This window comes from Bos mutus, chromosome 14 (genome assembly GCF_027580195.1).
Source record: "Bos mutus isolate GX-2022 chromosome 14, NWIPB_WYAK_1.1, whole genome shotgun sequence".
NCBI lineage: Eukaryota > Metazoa > Chordata > Mammalia > Artiodactyla > Bovidae > Bos > Bos mutus.
The window spans coordinates 56,901,188-56,916,315 of record NC_091630.1 but is presented as its reverse complement, the minus strand read 5'-3'; the positions used below and the strand labels follow the sequence as shown (position 1 = coordinate 56,916,315).

The 15,128-nt window shown below is 38.2% G+C and overlaps 1 protein-coding gene across 4 annotated transcripts in view; it reads right to left on the bottom strand.

The window, feature by feature from the left end:
- The window catches only part of TOX (thymocyte selection associated high mobility group box), a 311,403-nt gene that overhangs the window by 269,530 nt on the left and 26,745 nt on the right, over positions 1-15,128 (bottom strand). The gene's annotated exons all lie outside the window — the stretch shown is intronic.

The following is a 15,128-nucleotide window of genomic DNA, read 5'->3' as shown; positions in this document are numbered from 1 at the left end:
AGTGCATTCCAAGAAGACAAATCGACAGCATTTACTGATGTGATGAAGTGTGCAAAGAAGAAATCCAGATTTTTAGCCAGGACCCAGAAGAACAAAGATGATAATGGCAAAACTGATGAAAGAGAGTTGATAAGTTTGATTCTGGAGATGTTAGCCTAAAAAAAATCTGTAAAAATAATACATAAAAATCATAGGATTTTATGTCTACTGATGTTAGAATTTTGGTCAGCATTATAGTCACTGCATAAACCATGGCCGCAGACGTGCCGACTAGAGAAGTAAAGGCAAAGAGAGAAAGGCAGCAGTTGAAGTCTGACAAAGACTCCTCGACCAAACTTTAGTCAGACTCCTCTGAGCCCTCTTCCAACCATGTCTCGACCTTGAGCTGCAAGCTCTGTCTTTGCAGTGTCCAGTTTCAGCAAGAATTCTTCTAAGCCAGTTTAGAGAGAATCCCCCCCATCCTCAATATCTGATAAAATTCCCCGTCTCCCATCATCCTGTCCTTTGTATCTGATCACCCTTTATGAGGTCAGTCTCACAAGAATGACCCCTGCCAACAATTACCCTTAATAATCTCCTAGCCTCCAATCTCTCTTGCAAGCTAGCTCCCTGACTATAAATCCTCACTTATTCTTGTTGTATTCAGAATTGAGCCTAGGTTTTCCCCACTGCAACAGTCTTGATTCCACCTGTCACAATAGTCTGGATTAAAGCCTTCCTTATCATTTTGACAAGTTTCAGAATAATCTTTTCTTTAACAAGGGTCAAGTCAAATGGATTACCTATTATTAAGGAGTCATGAAGAGTCTGTGCGAAGGGGAGACAGAGCTCCATTTCTCAGGAAGGAGAAAAATAACAATCAAATAGGAACAAAACAACACCTCTGACCCCATCAAGAGCAATACTAGAATATCATTTGTATCATACTTTATAAAACAATTTCACATATATTATCTTACAGTTAAATCCTCAGAGAGCATAAGATGGTTGGATGGCATCGCCAACTCAATGGACATGAGTCTGAGCAAACTCTGGGAGATAGTGAAGGACAGGGAAGCCTGGCGTGCTGGAGTTCATAGGGTCACAAAGAGTCAGACACAATTTAGGGACTGAGCAACAACAATAACAAATCCTCACAACAGTCCAAAAAGTCATAGAATTTTTTTATTTTTCCCAAACAAATCAAAAGCGGAGAGAGTCGGAATGGGCCGGAGTCACACAGCTCCTGTACCATCAGGAGCTAGGGTATCAAAAACCCACCGATTGCTCAAGGCAGTTCTGGTCCGGGGTGAACACGTCTGAGGAATTCTACTGCCGTCACAGATGACCACTTCTCTTGGAGTTAAAAATATGCCCCTGAATTTAAACCCTATAACCATGGAAGTGAGTACCCTTGGTTCTGCCAGTGAGCACGTACTTCCTCCTACGTTCCCGGAGGCCCAGTGTCTATGCTGCAACCCCAGCTCCGTCTGTCTCCTGAAAGTTTGGATGGAGATAGTTCATCTGTTCTCGAGGCTCCATCTAAGTTTGACCGTATCTCTTTCAGATCTTTTTCATCGTGAAGTCTCTGTAACAGTGAGGTCGTTCACTTCCTCACTAGGACGTGACCAGGAAAGGCATGAAGCTTGGTACTCAAGAATGTGTGTCTCATGGCCCTGATCCCTGGATTTCTGAGAGCCCCACTTATAGAGCTCCCCAAACATACAGAATATATACAAGCACAAAAGTGCTATCACTCTGGCACAGAGTACTGCTCCTGCACTGATTCTTTCCTGGTGAGAATTGGAAGGTTCTAGATAGTCTTGATGAGAGATTAAAATATGTCCAGACTAAGGGCCTGAACAATTGACATTTTATTTACATGGCTGATAATGAAGTTCAATACTTATTGATTCTTGCTTGTTTGCTAAGGGCTATGACGTAGAAATGGAGAAGGCAATGGCACCCTACTCCAGTACTCTTGCCTGGAAAATCCCACGGATGGAGGAGCCTGGAAAGCTGCAGTCCATGGGGTCGCTGAGGGTCGGACACGACTGAACAAATTCCATTTCACTTTTCACTTTCATGCATTGGAGAAGGACATGGCAACCCACTCCAGTGTTCTTGCCTGGAGAATCCCAGGGACGGGGGAGCCTGGTGGGCTGCCGTCTATGGGGTTGCACAGAGTCGGACACAACTGAAGCGACTTAGCAGCAGTAGCAGCAGCATGATATAGAAAATGTGCCATTAAAAAAAAAAAAAAAAAAAAAATGTACTTATTGGACTATAAAGAATAGAGGTAATTGAAAGTCTGACAATCCTACATATAGAATAATCGTTTTGTCCCTTTAATTCATGGTAAAGACAAATGTTAAACATAGTAAGTTTTGCCTTCTAGGGCAGCCTTGGTTGCACTTGGGAATGCCTAGAGTCATTGCCAGTGGAAGGTGAGTCAACTCAGAAGGAAAGAAAGGAAGACAAAGGAAATGGAGGAAAAAGTAGTATCCACACAACAGTTAAATTATGAAAACTATTAGTACTATCACCAAGGATCATAAAGCCTAATTCTACTTGTGCTATATTCCAAGCTTGGGCACTGGTAAAGTTTCATGGGCCAATTCATGAGCCTTGGGACTAGAGTAGAGAGAGCAAGCAAGTGGCCTGAGTGGCTGTCATATCTGCAGTCATCACTCTTCCTCCAGGAACCTGGGACAGCAGCCCCTCCCACTGGGAGGAGGACACCTGTGATGTGGTGGAAATTAGAAATTTTTACATGCTGCATTTGACAGTGCACTTGGAAAGTTTTTTAATGGAAGAAATCTGATTCTTGCATAGAAAAGGAGTTTTCAAGTTAATTCAGGATCACAGCACAAATGAGCTGAGACAGCAAACTTAGGTTAGCTCCCACACAAGATTCCTGCAACTCCTTAAACTATACCCTTATTTGCTTAAGTTGTTTTTTTTCCTGTTATTGTACAATAGAAGAGGAACTCAAAATATCTATGGTGACTTCAAGTTCCACATTCTGATTGAATTTTCAGAGCACCATTCAATATCCGTGAAAAGTAGCACTTGGAAAAATATTTTTACATGATTCCTAAGAAAAGTAGAATGCAACACCTCTGAAGGTATTGATTATGTTACTTGGGAAAGCTCTAATAACTGTGGCTTGTCAGGCAGAATGAAGCATCCTTTGGCATCATGTTCAAAGCAACAGTGAAGGAGAGGATAAAATTGAGGCAAAGGAATAACAGGTAATTCCATCCTATTTTAAAAAGCCAGATAACTGACACTGGAAGTTATTTGAAAAGGCAAATACTGCATGCAGGCTTTCCATGGCTACTGTAATTCTATACCTTTACCAAAAAAGTGTGTATGTATTTATTTCCATTTTCCCATAATTTAAATCAAATCACTGAATATTTATAAAGGAGAGAAAAAATAAAACTGTTTTACCTTGAGCCATAATAATCAAAGAGATTTATTTTAATTTGGTTCTCTACTCTGAATGTTTCCAGTCAACCCCAGCAGTGATTTGATTCATTGTGACTATATGAGAATAGCTTTTTGAGATAGCAACATCATTTCAGTTGAGTTCTCATCTTGCCTTACGCTTGTTAATACCATTTGATAAGCCCATAACTAGTAATTTTTGGATATTCAATTTTATTTTGTAACAATTTATATTTGTTCAGATTGATTTTAATTTGGAAAAGGTACATATATATATATATTTTGTTTTTTAATTAAAGGAAAACCACTAATGCTGTAAAAGTCTGGATTCATTTCGATATTTGGCAAAACTAATACAATATTGTAAAGTTTAAAAATAAAATAAAATTAAAAAAAAAAAGAAAATCTTTTACAGAGAATCAGGGAATTGAAAGTATCATTTGTCAGTGGGTCACTTTGGGCAGACTTCATCCACGAGACCTTGAGGACATAAGCTGGGAGGTTTTCTTGAGTCAAACAGCACTGTGAAATCTACTAACAACCAACAGTAGGGGGTTGCCTCAAAGAGTATGATCGCACAACTAAAACTATCTTAAAATATATTTATGGATATGAATTTTATTTAATTAATGCCTCTATGTCCTGTACATATCTACCCTTTACACAACTGTTAAACATATTCATTTAATGCCTCCTAGGTGTGTGCACAACAGTCACTGTTAAGGGGATAGAACGATGAACAATATAGGATCTTGTCCTCAAGGGAAAAGAAAGCTAAAATTTGTGGGACACCTACTATGTGCCATACCTTAAACTGTATCTTTGTTACAACCACCTCAAGAATAATCTTGAGAAGTCATATGACTTTTGTCAGCTAAGTGAGAAAAAGGCTTTTAAGTTTTCTTTTAATGTATCTTCATTACTATATCTCCATACTTGTGAGTTTGTATGCTTTCTCTATAAATTAATGAGAGAAAGAAGCTATGTCCCTTATGCCTTCCCTTTCTTTAGTCGGAAGTCAGGGAGGAAAAGAACCTCACATTTATCCAATTTCATTTCTCCTTAACCCACCCCCTTCATTATTTTCTTAAAAGAACTCACAGTCAGTTAGAGATTTGCACTTAAGAGGCTATTTCTGGGCTTCTGTTGCTGTATCTGGGGTGAGGGAGTGTGGGTAAGCAGAGAAAACCTGACTCCAGTACAGGCTTTCCTTTGTACCTCGATGGACAATCAACAGACTAAGTCAGGAAAGGAATTCCAAGTATAGTTGCCTTAATAGGCTAAAATTAGAACGAGGGGTAGGACAGAGAATGAAAGAACAGAAAAGCAGGCAGAGAAGCAAGGAGAGGCTGTATAAATGTATTCTGTAAACTCTTCCTCTTGGAACCTACAATTATTATTATTATATTTATTTAAGCAAATTTTTAAATAAGTATTTAAATGCTGCTGTCTCTACATTAAAGCCTCTTAATTCTGTATATCATGGCGGGGAAAGAGAGCTTACCAATCAAACTGTCCTATGATCAACAACTCAAATGACATTTTAAGAGTCATTCCAATATATTTGGTTATTAGACAGGTTTACTGGAAAAATAAAATAAAAATGAGTGCCTAATCATTTCAGTTTTTAATCCAACACTACAAGGAACATTTACGCAGATGAAATATACTTGTAATAACAGTGCTTAGAAATAAACGCTATTAAGAAAGCTTAGGGAATGATTATATTTTATTCAATAGAAAAAAAACAGCTGAACTCTGCTCTTGTCTTCTGTTTCCACATTATGTCTCTGTCCCTCCTCCTCTTGTAATAAATATTCTCTTGCCAGCCCTGTTACTGACAATAATGTACGTGAACTCCGCACCATGGACATCTGTCATTATTAATGACCATGCGAGAGAGAAACGATAACTCACTCTTTCAGGAACTAAGAGGGCAAAACGCCATAGAAATTTTCTTTCACATGTTCTGACGCTAGAATATTTACATTTAGCCTTTCTAAATTCACCAATAAGCCTCAGTAGCAGAATAGGAAGGGAAAAAAACTCACATTTTAAAATGTCAATTGAAAAATACTGTTGATACAGAAGACACTTGTTGCTATATGAAAGTTTTTATGAAAACAATGTTATATACTCAATGTTTTAGGCATACAATACATATAATCCTTTTAAAGCTCTGCCTATAAAGAAATGTTATGGTAGGAACTTTTTTTTTACTCTCAGGCTTAAATAACTTTTAATATGACTAGCCCACAGAATGCTCTTACTAAAATAAGAGCATTCCATTTAGTAAGTTTATAAAAGTATATATTTATTTTAAATTAGGCCTTTTAGGTATTTGTACTTGAATGTTGAGAGTATTAAAATACTATGTTTTTATTATCAAAATATAAACGAAATGCTATAGAAACAAAAGATAGAGATACCTGCTGCTTTAAGAACAAAGAGCCCTTATTCACTTCTCAGAAAATTGAGGATGATTGTGCTAATTCTGTACTGGAAAATAGCCACACAAGTCTGTATTAGCCATTTCTTACTGGAAGGACAGATAACATTCTCTAATAAAATAAAAATATACCAATTCATGCAGACACTGTATTTCAAGCTAATTCTTAGGTAACAGTTCTTCTCAATTTTAAACCACCTACTCTTAGTATCTTTTGCTTCTTAGTATTGAGGCTGACCAAATGTGTCATGAGGGTTATTCTGACTTTTCCTAAACATAAGGTTTAAGACTTCAGTAGACTGGAGGGCTCAGTTTAAGCCACTACCATGCTCTGCTGCCTTTCTCTTGTCTTCCCACTGCTCCTTGCACTGTTCTATTGACGTGTGAAATTCTAGAAATGTCAGCTTTTGTCAACATTACAGTCTACACTGTTATTAATACCTTTTTAAGAAAGCATAAAGAGATACTAGAAAACAATTTTGTCTTTCAACAGATTTTTAGAAGACAGTAAAATATCCATAAATTTAAAGCATTTTCTACCCAAATCCCAAACTGAAATATAGTTTTCCAAATGCAATGCCAAGTATAAATGTAACTGTATATGCCAATGAATACTGTAGTAATAACTCCAGATTTCACATCTGTTTAAATGATAAATCATGCCAAATAATAAGGAAACAAAAAAGTAAGCAATGACATATGAAAAAAGGATAGTCAGAAGTAGGCCCTACACATCTCCCTGAAAAATGTCAGGCTCCTCCAGATACTACACGATAGCAAAAACCAAGACAAATTTTGATCTGAGAGATATTCTACTAGCAACCTTTAAGGAAAACAATCCCTCAATTTTTATGTGCAAACATCTGTGAATGAATCAATGAATCAACAATAATTAGATTCCAATTATATATTCCACCAGCCATCAAAAGGTACACTTAACTGAAATGTTTGTCTACACTCACTTTCAGAAAAAATTAAATCCAGTCAAATGTTTGGTTTTCTTTTTTTTTAATTATATAACACCAAAATAACCAATTTGAAATTGTCATTTTCCATTTTGTTTTCAGTGCAGATGGAAATACACTAAAGAAAGGCAGCAGGCTCTGTGTTGGGAGAGGGTCTCTCCAATTTTATCAAATGATCCTAGCACTTCTCGTATTATTACAGAAGCGAGACTAAGGGTGTGAGGTTTAGGAGAACAAGATGGAGAGAGGATTTTCTCTACAAATTTTCCCTCCTCTGAATCTCCTGTTACAAATTTTCAGGTTGAATCAAACCATTCCACCAAAGCTCACAGAGAATAAAATCCGTTTGCCTTCTGGGATGTGGGGAGCTGTGGGGAACACATTTTTCCACTCCCAACTCCATCCCTGCTCTTATCTCTCCCCACCTATTCATGTCAGATGACAGAATCAGGCCAAATGGGTTTGTTTCTATCTCTGGTACTGTTTTTGCTTAATTGAATTGACTTCCCTCATCAGAGGCCTGCCTAGACCTTATTCCCCTTAAACTTTTAGTCACTAAAACTTAAAAAGAAGCATCAATAAACATTTTAGGGACATAAAATCATTCCATTCAGCCAACTGTTTCAAATCAAATTAGTTCAAAACACTTTATCCTTAAGATTGCAAAAACATTGTGATACTAAATATTCAATATTATCAGTCAGGCAAATTGGCCCAGGTCAAATGAGCAAATTTTTTAAATGAGATTGCTAAATTTCTCAACTTGATAGCTTCATAATAAATAATGTGCTTTCTATTCAAGCTGTACATTAAGTCTTTTATGTGGCCTAAGGCACTCTCTGATGGCTATGCCCATTACAATGTAGCCATAGAAACTGACACATTTATTTCTTGGATTAGTGTGCCATTGAAAATATTAATATGATGCAGTAAATGGGGATTTAATCTAATCTACTGATGGTAGGATGAAGTTAGTAAAAGGTTGAGTGCCCTTATGGAGAAAGAAAGATTATATCTGCAGAGAGAAGCTTGTTACTGGTTACAAAGATCAACTAAACAGTCTATGACATATTACGCACTTTCTACGTTTAAACAGACTTTGTCAAACTCAGCATGGAGGCTTTCTGCAGGCCAAAGAATGCTTTTTCACACATATATTAAAGATTTCAACATCCAAGTTGAAACACCTTTTATCTGTAAGCATAAACAAAATAGGACACCTCTCACAACTTACTTTGTGAAACATGGCACACAGGGTGAAACTGACATGCCCAAATCCATTTTATTAATAGTAAAATTTGTTTTATTTTGACTTGAAGGTGTTTGCTTAGCCTTTCACCTCTGCCAAGGGTTACCAAAAAAAGAAACATAGAAGAACTTCACTTCACTAAAAAGAAAGCCAATTTTATTTAACATGTTCTGAGAAAATGCAGCTAATCAATTTCACCATTCATTTTGTTAATTTCTAATTGGAAATCAAATATCGATAAATACTCCTTTTGCTGTGGGATAGATCACACTTGACTCTGATGTCTCCTAATAATTCATAGGATTCCAGGTCTGTTTCCCCCTTCACTCTGCAGCAAACTACATAAATTTCAAAGATATATTCTGACAGATGAAGCATTATTGAAAAGCAAAGTACAGCACTTTGTCCTTGAAAAGTTAACATGTAATGCCATAAAGTATTCAAATAATAATTTACTCAATCTTTCAGGGTAATTAATTAAAATGCTCGAGATGTTGGAGAAAATCACCTTGAGCTTATAAAACTGGAAAGCCCCCCTTTTCCTCTCTGCATGCAAGCTGCCCCTGCAGACCTACCACATGCTTCCCCAGTTATAGGGTTTGATTTCAGAAGATAATAAATAGCCAGGATCTAATTTTGCCATGTCACAACTGATTATGTTTCACAAGAAAAGGTAGAGTGCTCACCTACCAGATGAAGGTGAAACATAAAACCACTTTTATTTATGTCATGTGTCCAAATTCAACTCAACCTGGCCCTGGGTGCTGCGAGTGTGTGGACTTCCATTGTCATGTGAATTTATGCACCTCAAGAAAGTGTCAAATATAAACATAAATTTAATCAAAGGTCTGGAAACCTTTATTGCAGAAAAAAAATAAAACACACTTCTGACATCGAATATAAATTATTTTAATGTGTTTTGTTACTACTTTTCAGAAGGTCACAAAGAAAGAATAAGACATTAAACAGACACAGTCTATGACTATCTTAATTCAGGTGATGATTATAGCCATATAATTTAGACCCAGATACATTTTTAAAGCCTTTTTTTTTTTTTTTACTTTCAGAAGTTCATGTCCACTCACTATCTTAATCAACTGTAGTGGTAAGTTGCTCAACTGTAGCCACGTAAAGGAAAATTTATCATAGGAATTTATATTTCCAATGGGAATATAATCAGGCCTGAGTCTTTGACCCTCTGAGTAAAACGAAAGCCTCCAGACATTATCTGGACGAGCTAGGTCACAAATATGTTTCTAGATCATGAATATAACTATTCCAGCAATACACTTTGGGTGCAGAATCGAAGCAAAGTGTAGACTTCAGAGTTCCTGTTGCTGTTCATGTCAGGAGGATAAAGCAGAAGGCTGATAACAATAGATTAACAAGGCCCTGGTATTACTCAGCCGTTCCCTTCAGTTGGGTAGGCTTTGGACAGAATTTTAATGACTAAAAAAATTGCATATGATGAATAAGGATGTCATTTTCAATTAACGGGAACAAAGGATCATCCCCATATTTGGCAAATGAGGTAGCCGTGGTGTAAGAAAAGCTGGGGCATTCACAGACAATGCATCACCCTCGCGAACCAAAACAAGCTCATGACATTTGGGTACCCTTGCTCTGACGCTGCTGTTTGTTTCTAGCAGGTACTTATCCACAGGTTAAAGAGGCCCTAAGAGCCTCCCACTAACTAAAAATAATACTGAATTGAATACTATTAGGAGTTAGTGAGGGGTCACCCTAAACATAGATGGCAAAACCAAGATAAAACACCTTGAAACCTAAAAACAACTTACAACTGGTATCCATGACAAACTGGAAATCCAAATCGCAATAAAGTTTGACCTCGAGGGAACTTACTTTGCAGAAGGATTTCGAAGAGTGCCTCAGGCTGACAGGAAAGGTAACGAGTTCACTCAGGACGCAGCAGGAGCTCAGGGTGTAGCATGTGTGACGTGCTCATAACGTAATATGCACGCCTAGGACGTAGCATGCGTGCGCATGACGTAGCCTGTGTATGTGCCCAGAACGTAATATACGTGCCCAGGACGTAACATGTGTGCGTGCTCAGGACGTATTATACATTCCCAGGATGTAGCATGTGTGCGTGTTCAGGATGTAGCATGTGAGGGTTGTGTGGGACAGCCCTTATCCTTCCGTAATTTCCTGTTGAGTTTCCTCACTAGGAGCCTGTCTTGAGTTCACGCTACCACCATAGCGACCTCTTTCAGTTCTTCAGTGGTCTGGTCGAGATTCAGTTAGAGTTCCTGAAAGTCCCTTAGGTGTCTCCTACTTTAAGAATTGGGGTGTCACAAGTGACTTCTCAGATTCAGTGATTACCAGGGGAGTCCATTCACTCTTTGGTGGCTCGTAAGAGCCTCAGGGAAGCAAGACCAGCCTTACTTAATTCGAAGTATTAACCATAAGTTCTATGGTTAATACTACCATCCCCTCTGAGAATATAAGGCTCTATGACCAGCAAGCTCCAGTGATAGCACAACAAACTGAAGATCCCACCAGACTCAATTTACTGGCCATTGATGTGATCAAGTGCTTTCTGTACACTATGGCCAAATATGATATCATTTTTCCCCTCACATCTTCTACTGGGTTACACAAAGTTAAACAAATAACAATCCAGCAGGACTTCTCAGTCTTTCATAAGTTAACATGTAGTGAATCTCTTGAGAATGTACGCAATTACGTTTTCTTTTTTTTTTTTTTCCCACCTAGGACAACTTTTCTTTCATGGAGCACCTATTAAAAACTTCATAAAACACTCATATTTTCAGCCAATAGTCTGGAAAACTTTGCTGTAGGTAACTGAACTAAAGTTATTATCAGCATATTTACTGCTCTGTAATTCAAGTTTTTCCTAGATCTGAGAGCTCTGTCTTTGGTAGTACCCATGTTGTTTCCAGTGCGTAATATCATCTACATCAAGAGATGGACGTTGTGTATCCTTTGTGCATCTCTAATGAAATTTGCAAGGTCAAACCAGAGAATGCCAAGAGCACCCGATAGTAACAGAAGCCTTTCCAAAGATAGGAAGGGTCCTGGATGCCAAGGAGGATTAGACACAGCTTTCCCAAGGTTATGTGCTCCTTAAAGAAGAAATTGGGGTATTCCTAGAACTGCTTTTAGATGAGTCCATAGCATTGTCCACAATTCCTCTTTCTTGTCTTGACTGGCTCCTTCCCTTATTTCACTGCACCTATTCACTCATCTTTTCAAAGCTGCTAACCAACTCCATCTCACCCCTCTGAGCATATGACCCTGCTCTGTTCACTAAGTAACCAGGAACATTGGTGGGCACATCTTCAAGTTCGAGACTTGTAAAATAAATCAATCACCTTCTATATTTTTCCTTACTTGCTTTGTCCAGTGGCAAAGCATTGGTGCCCCTTCTTCCACTGAAGGCAGCACCCAACCAGCTCCACTTTGGCCTCAGTGGGTCCTTAGATTGTTTCCACAAGATCTGGCTCCATCGTTTCACCACTCACTCTGCTTATGCAGCAGCACTACCTTCTCCATATAAATATACTCAAAAATAACCACTCCAGCTGCCTGCCTCCCTCACGCACAACTCAATCTCTTTCCTTCCTCCTCAGATAAATGTATTGAAGAGCCACCCACACTCTCAGTCTCGACAGCCTCAATTATTCTCATTCCTAAGTCCATCATTATCTGACTTCAAGACTCATCACTCTATTAAAACTACTTTCATCAAGTTGCTGATAATGTCCATATTGGCAAATTCTGTGGCCATTTATCCATCTTTATCTTATTATAATATTCACTATTGACAATATACTCCCTAGAACTCTTTATTCTCTTGGCTTCAGTGACATCAATTCAATTCAGTTCAGTGTCCGACTCTTTGCAACCCCATGGACTGCAGCATGCCAGGCCTACCTGTCCATCACCAACTCCCGGAGTTTACTCAAACTCATGTCTACTGAGTCAGTGATGCCATCCAACCGTCTCATCCTCTGTCATCCCCTTCTCCTCCCACCTTCAATCTTTCCCAACATCAGGATCTTTTCCAATGAGTCAGTTCTTTGCATCAGATGGCCAAAGTATTGGAGTTTCAGCTTCAACGTCAGTTCTTCCAATGACATCCCTCTATCCTAATTCTGATTCTTTTAAAATCTCTTCCTCTGGTCATCACTTAAAACTTGGGCTCCCCCATGATTCCATTGTTGGTCTGTTATTCTTCATTCACAATAAGCTATTCCTGGATAATACAAACAGACAGGTCTGGGTTTTAATCTAACTTAGTTTTTTGCTTAGCTCTTTAGCCTGTTTTTTCATCTGTAAATAAATGATAGCAGCTCTTTTATAGGGTTGTTATAATAATTACATAATCCATGTAGAGTATACATACATATCTGGTACATGGGTATCAATAAATGTTGTTGTCACATTGGGAATGATTTTCTTTCTCAGTCACTGTCATCTAACCAATCGTCCATATCTGATTTTCCCTCTTGTATTCATCACAAATCTTTCCATTGATTTCTGCCATGTTAGATCAATGTTGCCACTTCATTCTCCCTTCATTTACCTGAAGATCAATAGTTTTCAAAACTTCTTCCAAGAACTCCTAGGATTCCTCTATTTATATCTACTCTATTAAATTTCAGTATATACTTTTTAAAAAAGCTTTTGTTGGTATAAAAAGTCAGAAGTCTATCAGGTCTGATAGATTACTAGCTGGCATTCCTGTTTTCCATCCTGTCTTTACAAATCCATTCACTGCATTAAAGCCAGAGTACTCTCTCTACAATCTACATGGAATAGGCTACTTCCTCAATAAAACGTTTAAATGGCTTCTTATAAATATCAACAAATAAATGTCAACCTCTCTAACACAATCCGTGAGGCCAGAGTCTAAGCCCAGCTTCGATCCTTCTTGTTCTAGCAAAACCAATCTGCAAGCACTTCCCCAAGGGCTCAGGATGAACCACGTGAGTGCTGCTAAATCACTTCAGTCGTGTTCAACTCTTTGCGACCCTGTGGACTGCAGCCCACCAGGGCCCTCTGTCCATGGGATTCTCCAAGCAAGAATACTGGAGTGGGTTGCCATGCCCTCCTCCAGCATGACCCACATTCTCGGTTTATGTTGGTCTCTTGATCTGGGAAACAGTTTCCACCTTTCATCTGGCTAATTCTTACTGGATTCTTCATTTCCCATCTTCTTCTCCAGGAACTCTTAAGTCCAGGCTGAATCAGGGCCTCCCTTTGTCCTCCCTATGCATTGTTCTACTATATCATCTTCCACAATACATTGTATTAATAATCACCTATTTATGTGTCTCTCTACCCTACCAGATTGTGAGCTTTTAGGGACAATGACTGTATCCTGTTTATCCTGAACTCCCCATGCTTAGGTCAAGATAAGTATACTAGAAATGTCTGTTGTTCTAATATAAACTGTGTATTCTTGAGAAGCAACAGGTGTAGCAGAAAGAGCATTGGACAGGACCGGCAAACAGGTGGTGAGCACATTTTGGTAACGTCACCAAAACCAGTGATCACTGCATCTAGAAGAGGGATGGAGGCTACCTCTGAGCCAAGTCAGGAAACCAGAAGACCTATTAGCACTTTCTCCATGGGCATGGAATGGGGTCACAGTAGACCTCCTGTGATTGAGACCTTTCTGTCCTTGCTACATAGGCTCCAAGGGGAAAATCTCCTTCCAATCCTGGCTTCATCACTTACGAGCTACCAGTTATTTATTATGCCTGAGCTTTATCTCTCTGTAACTGTGTCCATTCTATCATAGTTGCTAAGAAATAATTTAGATACAACCATTTACAGAAGTGGAAAGTCCTTGAACAAACTGAGTCTTAGTCTTATTTTAATTCCTAACAGAATCAAGCAAAGGTGGTAAATGCTCTGCTGCTATTGCTAAGTTGCTTCAGTCGTGTCCGACTCTGTGCGACCCCAGAGACGGCAGCCCACCAGGCTCCCCCGTCCCTGGGATTCTCCAGGCAAGAACACTGGAGTGGGTTGCCATTTCCTTCTCCAATGCATGAAAGTGAAAAGTGAAAGCGAAGTCATTCAGTCGTGTCCGACTCTTCGCGACCCCATGGACTGCAGCCTAACAGGCTCCTCTGTCCATGGGATTTTCCAGGCAAGAGTACTGGAGTGGGGTGCCACTGCCTTCTCCGAAATGCTCAGTTAACATCTAATGAATGATTATCTATCATTGTTACTATCAATCATATATATCTATCATTGTATCTATCATATATATTATCATGATATTCATTATATCTTGCCATTGCCTAAGTGCTCTGTCATATTTCAATTACTTCTAACTGACATTTTTCAGTTGCTAAAAGTGCTTTTGAGTCAACTATTGGGAATGGTGTTACTTCAAAAATGTTTCTTTTAAGCCTGGCTAAGTAAACAAACATTTACAGTTACCTGTACACCTTCATAATGTGGGAGTCCCTGTCTAAAAATCTACATAAAGTCTTTTCTTTCTACTGTAAGGTACAAACTTTTCTGCTCAGTTGCACTTGCAACGGGGACTTGTCTGCCTGAAAATACATTCTTGCTTCAGTATATATATGGTTAATTAAATAAAAGAGTTATGTGGTAACTTGAATGTCTTAGCTACAAGTCCTATTTTATTTCAAATAATTCAACCTTTCAAAAATAACTCAGGAGGAATCAATAGATTTGATCAACTTTTATTGGTCTGTTGCTAAGTGCCAATAACAAAATCTCCTGCAGAGAATATCACATCATTTACTCATAGCCTTGTTACACTAAACAAGATAAATAATCATGACATCAAAGTATTAAAAAAGTGATCAGAAATTATTTACTGAAAAATTATGATAAACTAAAACACAGTATAACAGAGCATGATTCCCATTTGGTTAAAATTACATACTCTCCAGATTGTGTAGTACTCAATATATGTTAAATGCGTCTCTAATAATATAAACATTTATTCTTAAATAAAAATAGTAAAAACAGTGGAAAGTTACATCCTAAAACGTTGGCAGAGGTT